We start from the raw sequence: 14829 nt of genomic DNA, 5'->3' as shown, positions 1-14829 counted from the left end.
ATGTTTTAATTAATCATGTCCATAGAGCATCCCTACCAGGGATCTAAATATGAAGGATGACACATCTCAGGGCATGGAAGATTTAAAAGAGGCTAAAGGGATCTGACAAGATCACACTTACGCATTAATTAAAACAATGGCGATGCAAATGATGTTTTAAGATCATTATTACCCTTAATAAGATACAAATGTGAAGGATAAGGTTGGACAATAATAGATATTATGGAGAATACTGCTAAGCTATGGCTGTGTAAGGTTACTGTATTTCAACTCTACACTGTAAATACAAAGCATAAAGGATCAAATGTTCATGGTTGGTACAGAAAGTGCAGCTATAGTAGTATCAACGTATACAAATCATTCATGGCAGGAAAGGCATTCTGATTTGAGCTAAATGTACAAACTACTATTCAGTGTTCAACATTTTCTCTCTGTATGTGACTCTTGACTTTTGCACTCTTCATCTGCAGTCTTCATTCATACAATACAACTGAATTCAAACAAAACACACAAGGAGGCACACAAAGTAATGCATTTTATGCTCATACTTTTTTAATGTATCACAATGAGCAAGAAACATACTTGATGAAATATTTTCAAAGGAGTATATTCAATTACCATCTACAATCAACTTAACTAGGACAACAAGGTTTTTGTGACAAAAGTTTCTTTAAAAGTCTGAAGTTCCATGTGGTTTTATGTATGTTAGTTTCCATGTAATTTGGTACAGTTTGGAAATCTTCATCATATAATTACAGTAACAAAAAAGCTAACAAGACTACAGTATAGAAAAGACATCAAGAACAACATTTTTGGTTTAACTTGCTCTTTTTTGTACATTGCAAGGCTGTTTTTTCTACCCTCAGTGGGCTGCCTGGAGCCACGGAGCCATGCTTGTGAGGCTCGGAGGAGGAATAATTCAAGGAAACAAAAAGAAAAAGAAAATGCATTAAAAAAACATTGTGGCACCAGGAGTCACAAAAGGAACAGAGAGAGCTCCAAGTAACAGTTCATCTTTGAAGTCGGAGCAAATGGTTTTGTTTGGTTGTTTGTTAGTTTGGTTGTTAATTTTGGTTGATTCGCTTTTTTTGTGTGTAACTGCCTCTTTAGGAATGGCAGCCTAGAAAACCCTTCCCCTTTCTCTCTGGCTCATTTCTCTTTTTGGTTGGTGTGATGAACAGAGAGAGGGGCGAGCCGCCATCTGACTGGAGAGCTTATACTTGTCCATCAGCGAGACAAGCAGGAGGAAATGAAACAGGTAGCAACAACATGGACCGGGAGAAATGAAGCGAGCATCTCTGTCCATCCCGTCCAGAAGTGCGGAAACATGTCCGTAAAAGAGCAGAAGCCGAGGCCGAGCTGGAGAAGAGAGAGAGACAGACAGAGCCAGGAAGCAGCTGGAGCCACTATAGTTCAGCTTCTTTATCTAATGTCTTTCCTCTCCGTGTCACATGTCCACTGGTTCCAGAGTCCATTCCCATCTCAGAGATGTAAGCAAATATGGTTGTGATATTAAGCCGCCTTGAGCCTGCCTTTGGCTCCCATGCCCAGTTTTGGTGTGCCCACAGCCTCCCCTGTCCTCTCAGCAAGATCTCCAAAGTTTCCCAGAGTTCATTTCTTCTTTTCATTCCTTCTTTATCATTTCAAACAAAAAAGTTGATGTCTTGTTTTAAATATATCTATATCTGTATACATGTTCATTTTCACAGTGGGCAAAAGATGACCTCTACAGCAAAACCTTGTCTTTTTATTTATTTGTAATTGTCCATGAAAATCAAGTATCCCAATGTGAGTCAAAGGATCTCAGTTATCTATTGTTTTGTGCCACAATAAAATATACACTTATCTGGGGCACAAATTGTAATTTAAATTTTTGTTTTTAACTGCATAAAGCTTTGGCCACATTCATATATTCAATCAAAATAAAAACTGCTCAGTGCTTCGGTATCGTCTTTCTCCTCTTTTTGATTTTTGTTAACTTTAAAATTCAAATTTTCTAAAACTTCACCACTTTATTCATAATCCAGCTTTCGGTTCAGTACGTTTTGGTGCGTAAATAAAAGTACAGTATAAAATAAAATGTATAAAAACTCAAAACTGATGCTGGCTCTTATGAAACACACTCACTCACACGCACACATACAAACTCACACACACAGTCCATGCTGGCTGAATCTGTTGTGAAGAAGACCATGACCGTCTTCCACGAAAGAGCCCAAAACAAATATTACACTTTGGAAATAAGAGATCAAAAAGTGTCAAAAAAGACAAACAAATATAAGAACATTATTACACCATAAAGTGGCCAGGTCATAGAATAAAGTTTTTGTTTTAAATTCAGCAATTGAAATTAAAGCTAGTGTTAATTTATATGAGGAAAAGTAATATACAGAAACTAAAATAACATACAAATAGTTATAAGAAAATAACAATACATGTCTGACATCTGAAAACCAAAATAAAGCAAACGCATTCAAGAATAAACTGTACAACATTAGAATTCTCAAAAAAGAATCATATGAACAATATTCTAGAGAACATGATTAGAGGAGTGGCAAGCTTGCAGACCAAATCAACCCAATTTCAACAGCATGCTTAAGGAAGTATTAACACCAAATCACATTGCTCTGCAAGACGTAACACTTTTAACACACTTCCTAGATTGCAGCTTTGTATCAATTAGGGCAAATACACTTGCTATACACTAGTGGCCGAAAACCAGTTATTAACAAATTTAAATATGCCTTGGTTTTGGTGTAAAGGAATTAAATAAACATTTTTCATCTATGAGAGAGTGGGGATAATTAAGCACATCCATTTACACTGCAATAAGATGGAGTGAGTGACCTCTTTGGACATGAAGGCATGACATACCTCTTAACTACAGTATCTGAACACAAGGGACATCTTCAAAAAAACTCCTGCTTTTTCCAGACTTATAACGCTTTGGAATGAAGACGTCCCTTAGAAACCTGTAATCAACATCGTGCGTGAAAATGGCTTAACGCCCAGCAGACACCTGGGGCAAGTCACAATTGGATGTCCCAGGAAGTTGGGCCGGCACTCCAGACTTTATTTCATTCTGAGACTTGTAAGTTGAGAGGCATGATGATGTAACCTAGGAGACGCGTCAGTACCAGATGTATTATATACATGTATTGGTAACCACTATTACTTGCTGATCAAGTGAGTAACAAACTTAACTGGAAGGAGGGGTTCTTATCAACTTCCTATGCCAGACACCAAATGACAGATCTAGGTAATTTTGTTCAGCAAACAGAATGCTAACTTCACACAACAGCTTACAGTCACCTTAGAAATGAGAAAAAAATCATAATAATTCTAATTATTTCAAATGAAATCAGTCCTTGCTTAAGAAAAAAATACTTTGATGTGATTTTTGGAATGCACTGTTCTATACTAATGTTATATATCATTGGCTTTAAACATTGGTCTGTTCAAAAAGAAAATCGGCAAAAATGTCCTTTGGAACATATATTCACAGTCTTCAAAGTTCCGTTTTTGCAAGAAAAAAAAAAGATGTCGCAGAGGCAAGAAAATGGTTTATTGTTGTTTTAGTTAAAGCTTAGCCAAAAAGCAAAATGAGCATGCATCTAGCTAGGTATTCTTTTTTTCAAAATTCTACATTAGCAGCAAAACGTATGTCCTTGAAGACCAGACCTTATACATTTTCTTTTAAAAAAAAAGTACTTTTGTGAGTGACAGAAAAGTTCAAACAAAGATTTATAACCTCTATCTTACAAACTGCAATGGCTCTGTAACGGTGCTACTCCACAATGCAAGGACAAGGGCCCTTTTTTGGTTTTTGGTATTCTTGGTATTTTACGTAAAAAAGCCACCTATCTGCTTGCAAAAGAAGCAAAAACGGCAACTCTGATGCGTACTCCTTTATTTTAAAACTTTGTTTTCTTTCCTCTAAAAACAGCAACAAATTCTCAAGTATAAAGAAGCCTCTTTTCTCATCTTTATGCACCAATGGTGAAAGTGTTTAGTCTTTGGATTTTCTTTTTGTTTTAAAGCGTGAGAATTATTATTATTATTATTCTTTTTTAATTTTCATCTATGACAACAACAACGTAAAGTCTAAATGAAAATAAAGCCGAAAAAAGACTGTAGCCACACTACATGAAGAACAAAAGGCCTGCTTCGTAGTGCACGAGGAGTAACTATCTTCATATCTACAGATGCAGGGGAGGAGAAAAACAAAGTGAGGAGCGAGAGGAACAAGTAAAGTGAGAATTATGAGTCAGACAGAGTTAAGTGCACAAAGGTAACAGAAATAAAATTCAATATTGTTTAACATTTCACCCCAGGTCTTTTTTTCTTTTTTGGTTAGAACCATACCAACCAAAACAGAGAGAAAAAACATTTTGAAAGAGAGGATCCTGCCTAGTGGGAGAGTGGCAGTTGGGTGAACGTTAGCCAAGAAGCTGAGAATAAGACAGAAATAAAGTTCAGGTAAGTTACTGCTCCATAATCTAGTCTATCGGAATGACCAAGACAACATCAAATGAAGCGCCTTAAAGTTGGACGATACAAAAGCTAAATGTACACAAAGTATTTTTTCAATCTACCATACTGTTTAAATTCATTTCCAATGCAACAATCTACTTAACACCAAAAATGTTCATATCTATCATAAATACAGAAAGTTTTTTTTATCAAAAAAATCTTTTTTATCCCCCATCAACATGTCTGCAATGCTCTCCGTGTCTGGGTACAATGGGATTGCTAAATTTCCCCCTTTAAGAGTATTTCAAATGTTTAAAATCAGCAGATCAGCTACCCTTTTAAATGCCCAGAAAGCTATGCCTTTATGATATTTTCACTCATTTTAAAACTTTCTGTCGTTAAAATCAATTTCTGGAGAAAAAAACACAAATATTTCTCCTGTTCGGAACAAAAGGTGTAAAACAATGAATTTCTGTAACAGAAAAACGTCTGTGAGCTGTTGACCTGAGAATAAAATAGACATTACATTATTCTTTTTACTTTTGCAAGCCATTGGTATTTGAACGCTTTGACAGCAGAAAACTTTTAGACTATTCTCCCATACAGTACATACTGGCTTTTTGTGACTGTGCTATTAAGTGGAAATAATTACACAAACAAGGGACAGCTTGTTGACTTTGTCAAAAGGGTTCTTGGGCCATTTAACAACTTTGAGGCAGTCCATTGCTATACAGCATTCCTCTATCATTACCCAAAACTTAACTGCAGTGATCTTTTCTATTCTTATACATATATATGTATATATTTCAGTTGAAAGAAATGAAAACCAGCATGTTGATATGGGAAAACAATCCACTAACATTTAAATTTTTGGTTACAAGCTTTGGAATTGCAGTTAGTCTTTACACATCTTTTTCTGAAATTGTTTTGTATACTTTTAAACGTATTTTAACATCGCTGCTTTTTTGTTTGTTTTTTCCCATTTGTGTTTTTTTTTTTTGTCTTTTGCGTTTTTAAAATATTGTCCATCATCGAAAGCTCTTTTACAATCTGATGGAGTCCGTTCCTACACTAGCAAGATTACTACTACAACTACTACTGTCTTTGAGACAGCCGGGCTGTTGCGGCACCCCTGCCGTCCTGCCCAGCCTGTCTGCTGACTTCTGACTGCTGTCAGAGTCAGACTCGTCGGTAAAGACGTCTGTTGGTATCGAGGTCTGAACTCCTGAGGTGCTCAATGAACTTGAGGTAACCGTTGAATGTGAGGATACTGGAGGAAAAGAAGAAGAAGAAGAAGGAGTGGCATTGGGCTTCCCAGCTAAAGCTCTGGAGAAAGGGGCCTGGGGCCAGGGTTTGCCGGCAGCTGTGGTGTTGAGTGGGGTGGCAGAGGTGGAGCACAAGGATGAAGAGACAGAGGAGGACGGCATGGTGGCTGATGTCGTTGGCGGGGGAGGGGGTGCTGATGAGATGAGTGGCAGACTGCGAGGTAGATGCGGTGTTAGGATCGGGGAAGCAGGCTGAAGAGTGAGGTAATAAACTAGTAGCGTGCTCTTTGGCATTTCTGGCTGATCGCTTGATTGTTCTGTGTTTGTGCAAAGCCGAATCCAGGTGTTGACTAAGCGCTTTGTCCCCATCCAATGTGGTGTCGCAGGCCAGGCAGTCGTAGAGGCTGCCAACCCCTGCACCTGCGCCACTGGGGACACGCAGCAACACCTCTTGCAGGTTTGCCACAGACTGACCGAAAAAGCAGATAGACTTCAGGTGATTGATGGCTGCTTCTTCCTTACTGAAGACTGCTTGACATTTGCGACACGCCAGCCTGTACTGCACCTTGGGGACGATGTACTGGTCTAGAAGGGGGTCTGCGACTTTGCCATCCATCTCGTTCTGCTTGGAGGGTAGGTTATTGTGAGAGGAGGAGGAGGAGGAAGAGGTCTCTCGGTGGGGGTTGCCTTTCTGCTCCTCTGTTTTCGCTGGATCTTTGGCAGATTCTTTGCGGTCCCCCAAGGGTTGAAGGAGAACTGGAGTTTGGCTCGCTTTGGGTTGCTGGATCTGCTGAAGCTGCTGCTGCTGCTGCTGTAGTGCCTCCTGCAGGCTCTGCTGATATTGCTGGTAGTGCTGAAGCAGGGACCCTGGGGACAGGCCCATCAGCGCTTGGGACAATGTTGGGTTGTAGGGGAACATGCTTTCCATGCCGTACATTGGCTGCAGATAGCCGCCTTGGAGAGCTCCAGGTATTTGCGGGGCGTAATAAGGGGAAAATCCAGGCATGAAGTAGGGCAGGAACTGACTAGTCAGTAGAGCTGTAGGGTCTGATGCCAAGGCAGCCTGCAGGGCCTGGAGCTGGGCAGGGTCTACCACATACTCCATACCCGGCGTGGGCATGGAGGTGGCGGGCACAGCTGCGTCTTGTTTTTCTTTCTTGGCGCTGGCAGCAGAGGTGGATGGGGCTGGGGTGCCTCCAGTGGAGGATGGCGTTGAGGGCTTCTCTGTCTTCTCCTTGTGGTGGGGCTTCTCCTTCTCTCTTGACCTCTCAGCATTACGCTCTTTGGGGTGTTCAGGCCGCGAGCCTGACTGGGTTGTTGTGGTGGTGGAGGTGGAAGTAGGGCTGGAGTGGGCGACAGAAGTGTTGGCCTGTGCTGGGCTGGGTGATGCCAATGAGGAGGAAGAGGGAGGCTTGTTGGGTAATCCAGATGTAGGGAGGCTGGGTGAAGGAACACTGGCACCAGGCATGTTCAGGAGGTTTGGAGGTTTGGGAGGAGTTAAAGCTAGAGGAGATGAAACAGAGAAATAGGATAATTCAGAGTTAGAGGGGGATTCAAGACATTAGTTATTCATAGATGCATGTATGTGTTTTTCTAAGGTGTTCCAGAGAGCTACTGTACGCACTAATTATTGGAGCTCAGTGCATTAATAACTGAGCACTTTATTGAAGATAAATGTTTTTCACCAGAGGTCATTCATTTGATAGCATTTGCTGATTCAACGTTAGCCAATCAGAAACTCAGCCTTTCCAGGAAGGCCCATGAGAAGAGGTCTCAATCACAATATTTACTAGAGTTAATCAATCAAGAAGTAGCTGGGCAATAATAAAGAAAACAACAGACAAACTGAGGATTTAGATACATCTTAACATAATAAGGACTCCAGTATCTATTACTTCAAACATGTGCAAATGGTTTCTTTACATAAAGTATGACACTGACCTTTAAACAAACTTAGGAAATCAAAACATGTAATTTAATTGATAATAATGTCAAGTACTACTAATGTTCCCAAGGTCAAAGAGGTTAGAGAAGAAAGTGAGCTATTAGTATTCATTTTAGGACTTTGTTTAATGTTCTCTAACTGAGTGGTAACAGTTCAAGTAGATCATAAAGTTGACAACAGATGTCTGAAGATGCTCATTCAGATTTGATATTGTATGTGTTTGTTGTAGCAGCATCTCTACAATAACACAGGCCAACACTGTCAATATGAATGAAATGAATGACTTTTACTAGAATGCATGATTCATTATGAAATACAACATGATGTAAAAATAACATGTTTACAGGTGCCTGGCAAATCCAGATTAAAATGGAAGGTGCCCTCACACTGTTACATTGTATTACATGTATGTATTCCAATGTGAATATTTCCAGATGACAGATTGATTTATGACAAGGATATTTCATCTGAAGAAGGTCGAAATGCTACATACTGGAAAATGTAGGCGAAATTCAGAGCCCTATTAATTCCAAAGTGCTTACTAGTTTTCCCAGTTAAGACCTAGTTAATGGGTTTACTTGAATGAGACCCTACATTTCCCTCTCCATACTGGTACATCACTTCTTTTCAATTATGGATATGACAAAATTTTACATTTGATCCAAGTGTGCTTCATCGGTTTAAGACAACTCTGATGAAAGAGTAACGTCTGAGCGATGACATACCTGAGTTTGATGAGTTAAAGCCAGGTAGGGGGGTGCTTCCGACACCTGGCAGAAGTCCAGGGGGCATCCCTTGCAGAGTTGAATAGGCAGACTGAAGGTTCAGGGCCTGCAGGGCGGGGCTATCAAAGATCCCCTGCTGCTGCATGGCTTGCTGCTGTGCCAGTCCCAGGACCTCATTGGCTTTCTTGATGCGATCCATCTCCTGCTGGGCCATCAGCTGACGGACAGTGGCTGGGTCAAAGTACTCCTTCTCCTTGTCCAGTTGGCTCCCAATGGTGTCCTTTACCTTGTTGATGTGTTGCGCAGAGAAGATGTGATCTCGCACGGAGAGACGGGCACTGTACTTGACACCGCACAAAGAGCACTCCGTCTTCGGCCCCTCGTAGGATGTGTGGTTGATCCCGAAGTGCTTAGCCATGCTGAGCTTGGCCTTTTTCTCCTTGGCGCGAGCATTCTGGAACCACACCTGAACCACCCTCTTTGGAAGTCCGATATCATTGCCAAGTACCTCACACTCCAGCATGGTAGGTGTCCTGTAGTCATTGAAGCAGGACTTGAGCAGCTTCAGCTGGAGGTTAGTCATCTGAGTTCGGAAGCGCTTTTGACCAGGACGGTCTCCACTGTCGATGCTCCTGCTGCCGGAAGCTCCGGGGCTTGGTGAGCAGGGATCAGCCAGACTGGAGGTCTCACTGTAGTCAATTATATTCTCATTTTCATAGTCTCTAGCATAATAGCTTGTCGCAGGGCTCACCAGCCCTGAGGACATCTGGTCGTCATTTTCAAGGGAGGGGCTGTACCCACAGACTTAGATAGATAATCACCACTATTTTGACCATGCTTTTGATCAGCACTGTCATTGTCAGCATTGGCCTCATCACCAGTGGTGGTATCTGTGATGGCCGTATTCACTGAAGAACAGTCGTCATTATCAAGTTTGTTCTGGTCAAAGCTAAGGTTGACAGAGGACATAGATGGACTCTCAAAGTCCTCCATTCCTCCTTCAACTTTAATGGATGAAGGGCTCAAAAGGGCCCTTGGAGACAAGTCCATGTTTTTGCTCACTGGTGACAGAGAGGAGCATTGTCCATCATTGTTAGAAGGTGCAAGCTGGGAATAGCTGGAGATATCCAGAGGATCCATCTTCATTTGCATCCCTTCCTCAGTGAACATGCCAGAGAGAGCTAAGTTGTAACCGGCACGTTTGGCTTCATGCCAATGGCGGGAACGGATATGTGCCTCTAGTGCAGTTTTCGCCTTGAAGAGGGCACGACAAAAAGGGCATCGCCGGTGAGCTTGAGCAGGCCCTACAGCCCGAAACTGACCCTTCCTTTCCCTGGCTCTGGTATTTTGGAACCAAACTTGCACTACCCTCTTCTTCAGTCCTACCTCATGAGCGATGTGGTCAAGCATTTTACGAGTGGGGTTTGAGTCCAACAGGTATTTCTGGTAGAGGATCTCCAGCTGCTCAGGTGTGATGGTAGTCCTTAGGCGCTTGTCTCTTTGTGGCTCCTCCCCACTGTTGGTGCTGTCATTCTCTCCTGGGCTAGTGCCTGCTTTCTCCTCTAACTTCCTCTTCAGGGAGTTCATGGTGGAGGTGGGTGTTGATGGAGAGGTGGCAGAGCTGCTTGGGATCTGTGGCATAGCCCCAGAGAGGAGTTGACTGGCCAACAGGGGATTGCTTGGATCGAACAACATGAAGGGCATGTCCATTGGGCGGTCCAAGAACTGAGGGTGGATGAATTGGTTTTGTACAGAGAGGAAGTGGAGTTGCTGGTGCTCCTGCCAGTGCTCAAAGGTTGGGAAACCAAGCTTGCACTGCTCACACTGGTATTGGATCATTTGCTGTGCCAGCTGTTGCTGTGATGCAGAGCTCATGTGAGGGTTGAGGCCCATGTGGGAGCTCTGAGAAGCTCTCTCAGCCTGGCTTGTCTGAGAGGCTGAGGGACCACACTCACGTTGCTGCTGAGAGAGGGAGGGAGAAGAATGCTTGTTTGTCTTTGGGGCTGTTTGTGGCTTCTCATCTCGTGCTTCTCTTCTCTGATGTTGAGTCTCAGATTGGGGCTGATGCACAGTCTCCTGTTTGATGGTGGTCTGATGCTCACGTGGATCTGAGGACATTTCAGCCAAATGTTTGGGCTTCTCATCATAAGAGTTTGATGTGTTAGCTGGTGAGGCTTCCTCCTTCTCCGAGGATGAGAGGTGGGAAAGGCTGACGTGGAGGGAGGGAGAGGGCAGAGGCTTGAGGAAGAAGGCATAGGGGTGTGACAGGAGGACCCAGAGGGGGTGTAGTATTCATGGGAAAGATCCATAGAGTCCTCGTTTTGGCTGTCGTATTGCCCGTCATCGTCTTCATCTTTGTAACACAGCTTCTTTTGGTGCTTTATGAGGTCAAATATGCGCTGGAAAACCAGACTGCATTTCTTGCACTGGTAGTTCAGGTTGGTGGTGCGAATGTAACGGTCATTGGACAGTTCTCTTCGTTCACCATCTTTACTTCCATCCCCCTGGTTTTCATAATTCTTGCGTGCCTTCTGACGAGCATTTTGGAACCACACCACAATGACACGGGTGGGGAGGCTCAGAAGGTTGGAGAGCTGTTCAAATTCATCATCTTTGGGGTAGGCGTTAGCATCAAAGAAGTCCTGAAGCACCCGCAATTGGTAGTCTGTAAACCTTGTTCTTGAGGACCTTTTACTCCCATAACATTCCTGTCTTTGAGGCTCAGGGGAAGGGGGTTTAGAGTCAATTTTGGTATCCTCCATAGTGGTAATGGGTGGGTTGTTGAAGTTGTAGGGTGAGTCTTTGTTACGCTGGCGCTCTTTGAAGAGGGTGTTGCGGAACCAGTGTTTGATGACTTTCTGGGGCAGCCCTGACTTATCTGCCATCTCCTTAATTTGCTCCTCATTGGGGGAGTTGTTGATGTCAAAGTACTGCCGAAGACCCTAAGCTGGTCATCAGTGATACGTGTCCTGGGCCTCTTATTCTGCTGCTGCTGTAGCATAGCTGGTGTAAGCTGCTGTTGGTAAAGCTGGGCCAGATCGTTAGCCAGTGACTGTGACTCCACAGATGACATCTGGGATTGCATTTGGGAGGGCATGGACTGTAGAGACATTGACTGCATCATGAGTGGTGAGAAGAGGGGCATATCCATTGGCATGGACATTTGAGCCATTTGAACAGGAGGCTGTGGGGTCGACACAGTTGGGGGTGTGATGGAGGGAGCAGAGACAGGAATATTTGGTGTTGGGGCTCTCTGTGGAGGGGTGGAGGTGGAGGAGGAGGAGGAGGAGGAGGAGGTGCAGGAGCAGGAGGAGCAGCCTCTGGTGTCTGGGGTCTGAGTGGATACAGTTTGTCATACTGCTCTCTGTATTCCTTGGCAAATCTCTCCAGGGAGCGGAATGGGAAGAAGGCCTGGTGGATGTGCTCCTGATGACTCTTCAGAATCAGTATGTTGGAAAATAGTTTTCCACAGGCCTCACATTCCAGCTTCTCCAATCCCTCGATGGGGTCCACCACTCTCGTGATCCCACCAGGAGTGCTTGTTCCAGCTGGTCCAGGCCCTGCTGGCTTCTTCTGAGCTTTCTGCTTGTTTTCATTGTATTGAATCACTAGCTCAAACCCAAAGTTCTCCAGAAGGGCTTTAGTGGCATTTCCACGAGCATCTGAAGCAATCCTTGGTGGAGGAAAGCCAGGATCGTGGTTGGAGTTCATTGCAGTCTGTTGCATATCCTTTTTTCGTTTGACTTGTTGTCAGAGCTGTCTTTTGTGACATGTTCCTCAATTTTCTCTCTTAAGTCTTTTTCTCTTTGCATTTCCCTTTCTCTCTCTTGCTTCTCATTGTGGGCGGCAGCGGCCTTCTGCTTTTTCTCAGCCTGGTGAAGTAGATTGGCACTCTGCTGAAGCAAAGCCATCTGGCCCTGGGCCTGAGAATGGGCTTGGGCCTGCTGCTGTTGGTGCTGCTGCTGAAGGTGGTGGTGCATCAGCTGTTGTTGCAGGCAGCTCTGAGCCTGAGCCTGCTGGGCAGAGTTCTTCAGGTCCTCCAACAGAGAGTTGGCAGTGGAGCTTGACAGGCCAAGTGCAGAACTGTTGAGGTTCATCTCTGGATTCAGTTGGAATTCTGCTCCAGGGATGTAGAAAGGGAAGAGCAGCTGTTGTTGCTGCAGTGAGTGAAGAGCATCAGTTGTCATGGGGAAGTGCTGAAGAAGTGCTGGGTTGAAAAGCTGGGACTGGATGAGGGCAGCTTGTTGCTGGAGCTCTTGTTGGAGCTGGGCCTGGGCTTGGGCTTGGGCCTGAGCCAACTGCTGTTGCTGTTGCTGCTGAAGCTGTTGCTGCTGCTGGTGCTGCTGTCCCCTTGCAGAGAGCATGTCTGCAAATTTCTTCTTTTTTGATTCATGGTTTTCAGACGGATGACAAGTCATCGAGGAGTTCCCAAGGCTTTCAATGCTGTGAGACTGGCTCATGTGATTTCCTCCAAGAATAGTCTGTGTAGTCTGAGCCCCAGAAGAGCTGTGGTTGCTGGAGCTGGTTGTTGAGTTAGTAGCTGGGCTTGGGCTTGGAGTTGAAGTGTTGATGGAGGATCCACCGCCACTTAATCCAGAACCACTGCTGGAGCTGGTGTTTCCTCCTGCTGCTTCAAGCTTGGCTGCTCGGGCCTTGGTCTGGTGGAGGACAGAGCGCATGTGGATCTCTAGAGTAGAGCTCTGGCTGTAAGCCACGTTGCAAGTGCTGCACTTGAATGGTTTGTTGTCAGGGCTGCTGGTGGGCTCTGGTTGACCAGTAGTGGACTCCTGTAGGGCCCGCTTGACCTTGTGCAGGTGTGAGACAGAGTTGTAGTGAACCAGAAGAATGTTCTTCTGTGTGAATGACTCTTTGCACACTGTGCACTTGAAAGGACGAGATGGGTCCAGGAACTTCTCCATGGTAAAGTTAGGACCTTTCCTGAATGGCAGGGCACGCTTGGGCTCTGATCCAAAATCTTCTAGCAATGAGCCAGAGTCGCTACCTGTTGGACTTTGCTTTTCCTCTTGGTCACTGTCCTCTCCCTCTTTGTCATCTTCTCCCAGTCCTCCGTGGTCCTCTCCAAGTGATGGATCACCCATGACCATAAGGTCTCCGTTCATCAGTAAGCCTCCATAGAGCTGTTGGATGTCAGCCTCGCTCAACTCTAGGTGGCTGGTCTCCAAATGTTTCTTCAAGGCCTGCAGGGTCCTGAAGCTGCGTTGACAGAGGCAGCACATGGTGGCTGCTCTGATGACGTGGTACTGCGAGTGCAGCTGCAGTTTCTCCACCGTCTTGAAGGCCAGGCTGCACTGGTTGCAGCGATACTTGTAGACATGCCGGTCAGAGACAGGCAGCTGAGGCCTTTTGTTGTGAACCTCGTTGAAGTGCACCTGGAGGGAGTTAGAGGACTTGAAGACCTGGTTACAGCCTTTCTTCCAACACAGGAATCCTGTGTCTTCCCTTCCAGACTGCTGATCCTCCAGAGGTGACTTGCGAGCTTCAGCTATTTCTGTAGGCAGTGAGACCCCTTTCTCAGGCTCAGCATCTAATGGTTCTGTCAATAAATAAAGAGAAATAAAATTAATTAATCAAAGAGGCTCCCACATAAGCAGAGTCTTTGTGCAAGAAAATGTAATTTCAACAGAGGACATCTTATTTCTACTTAGGAGTCCTTGACACATGTATCATTTCAGAATCACCAGGAAGGGGGAGGTTGCAACACACAGACGTAATAACTAATTCAGACTCCTGCAGATGCAGGAATCATTATTTTTCCTTTGTTGTCAATGACAGCCTTGGCATGATCCCCTACATTTTCATTACATTTTCCAAAAGGAGAACCGTACCATCGCTATCCTTCACATATAAATGAAAGGAGGGACAATTAAAGCACAGGAAAATACATGGTGCTATACTGACCGGCTTGTTTCTTGATATCTTCAGAGCTGGAGTTAACCGGGGCCTGTGGGGTACTGCTTTGTGCATCTCTGTCTGGGCCTGGTACTGGTATGAACATGCTTTCTGGCAGAACCTCTGATGCCGTCACCTGGAAAATCAAACACAAGACACGTCCCATGTTAGTTACTGTGTGGTCCTATTATACAACTGAGTTTCTGTAAGCTCACAAAAATATGATGTTATTATATATTCTTTCCATTTAAAACTGCACACATATTTTCCTGATGGAATTGATAGACATCTTAAAAGATCGTGGAAACCCTTGCACAAGGTTTCTGTCTTGCAATCACTCACAAATAATCATATTACTTTTGACTTTATTTGCCATCCCTGGAATTTGCACTTTGATCACTACTGGTGTTTTGTCATGCGAATGGAAAGTTCTGCTGCAGCCAATTAGTGAGACGGCCTGAAAAGCCTACCTTGGCCAACTGAAAAGCTTATTAGGCCACCTAATTAAATA

The 14829-nt window shown here is 44.1% G+C and overlaps 1 pseudogene; it reads right to left on the bottom strand.

The window, feature by feature from the left end:
* Positions 1-530: 530 nt before the first annotated feature.
* The window catches only part of LOC124033484, a 20438-nt pseudogene continuing 6139 nt past the window's right edge, over positions 531-14829 (bottom strand).

The sequence above is a fragment of the Oncorhynchus gorbuscha genome, linkage group LG04 (assembly GCF_021184085.1).
Source record: "Oncorhynchus gorbuscha isolate QuinsamMale2020 ecotype Even-year linkage group LG04, OgorEven_v1.0, whole genome shotgun sequence".
In the NCBI taxonomy this organism is placed as follows: domain Eukaryota; kingdom Metazoa; phylum Chordata; class Actinopteri; order Salmoniformes; family Salmonidae; genus Oncorhynchus; species Oncorhynchus gorbuscha.
This window is presented reverse-complemented; position numbering and strand designations above follow the sequence as displayed.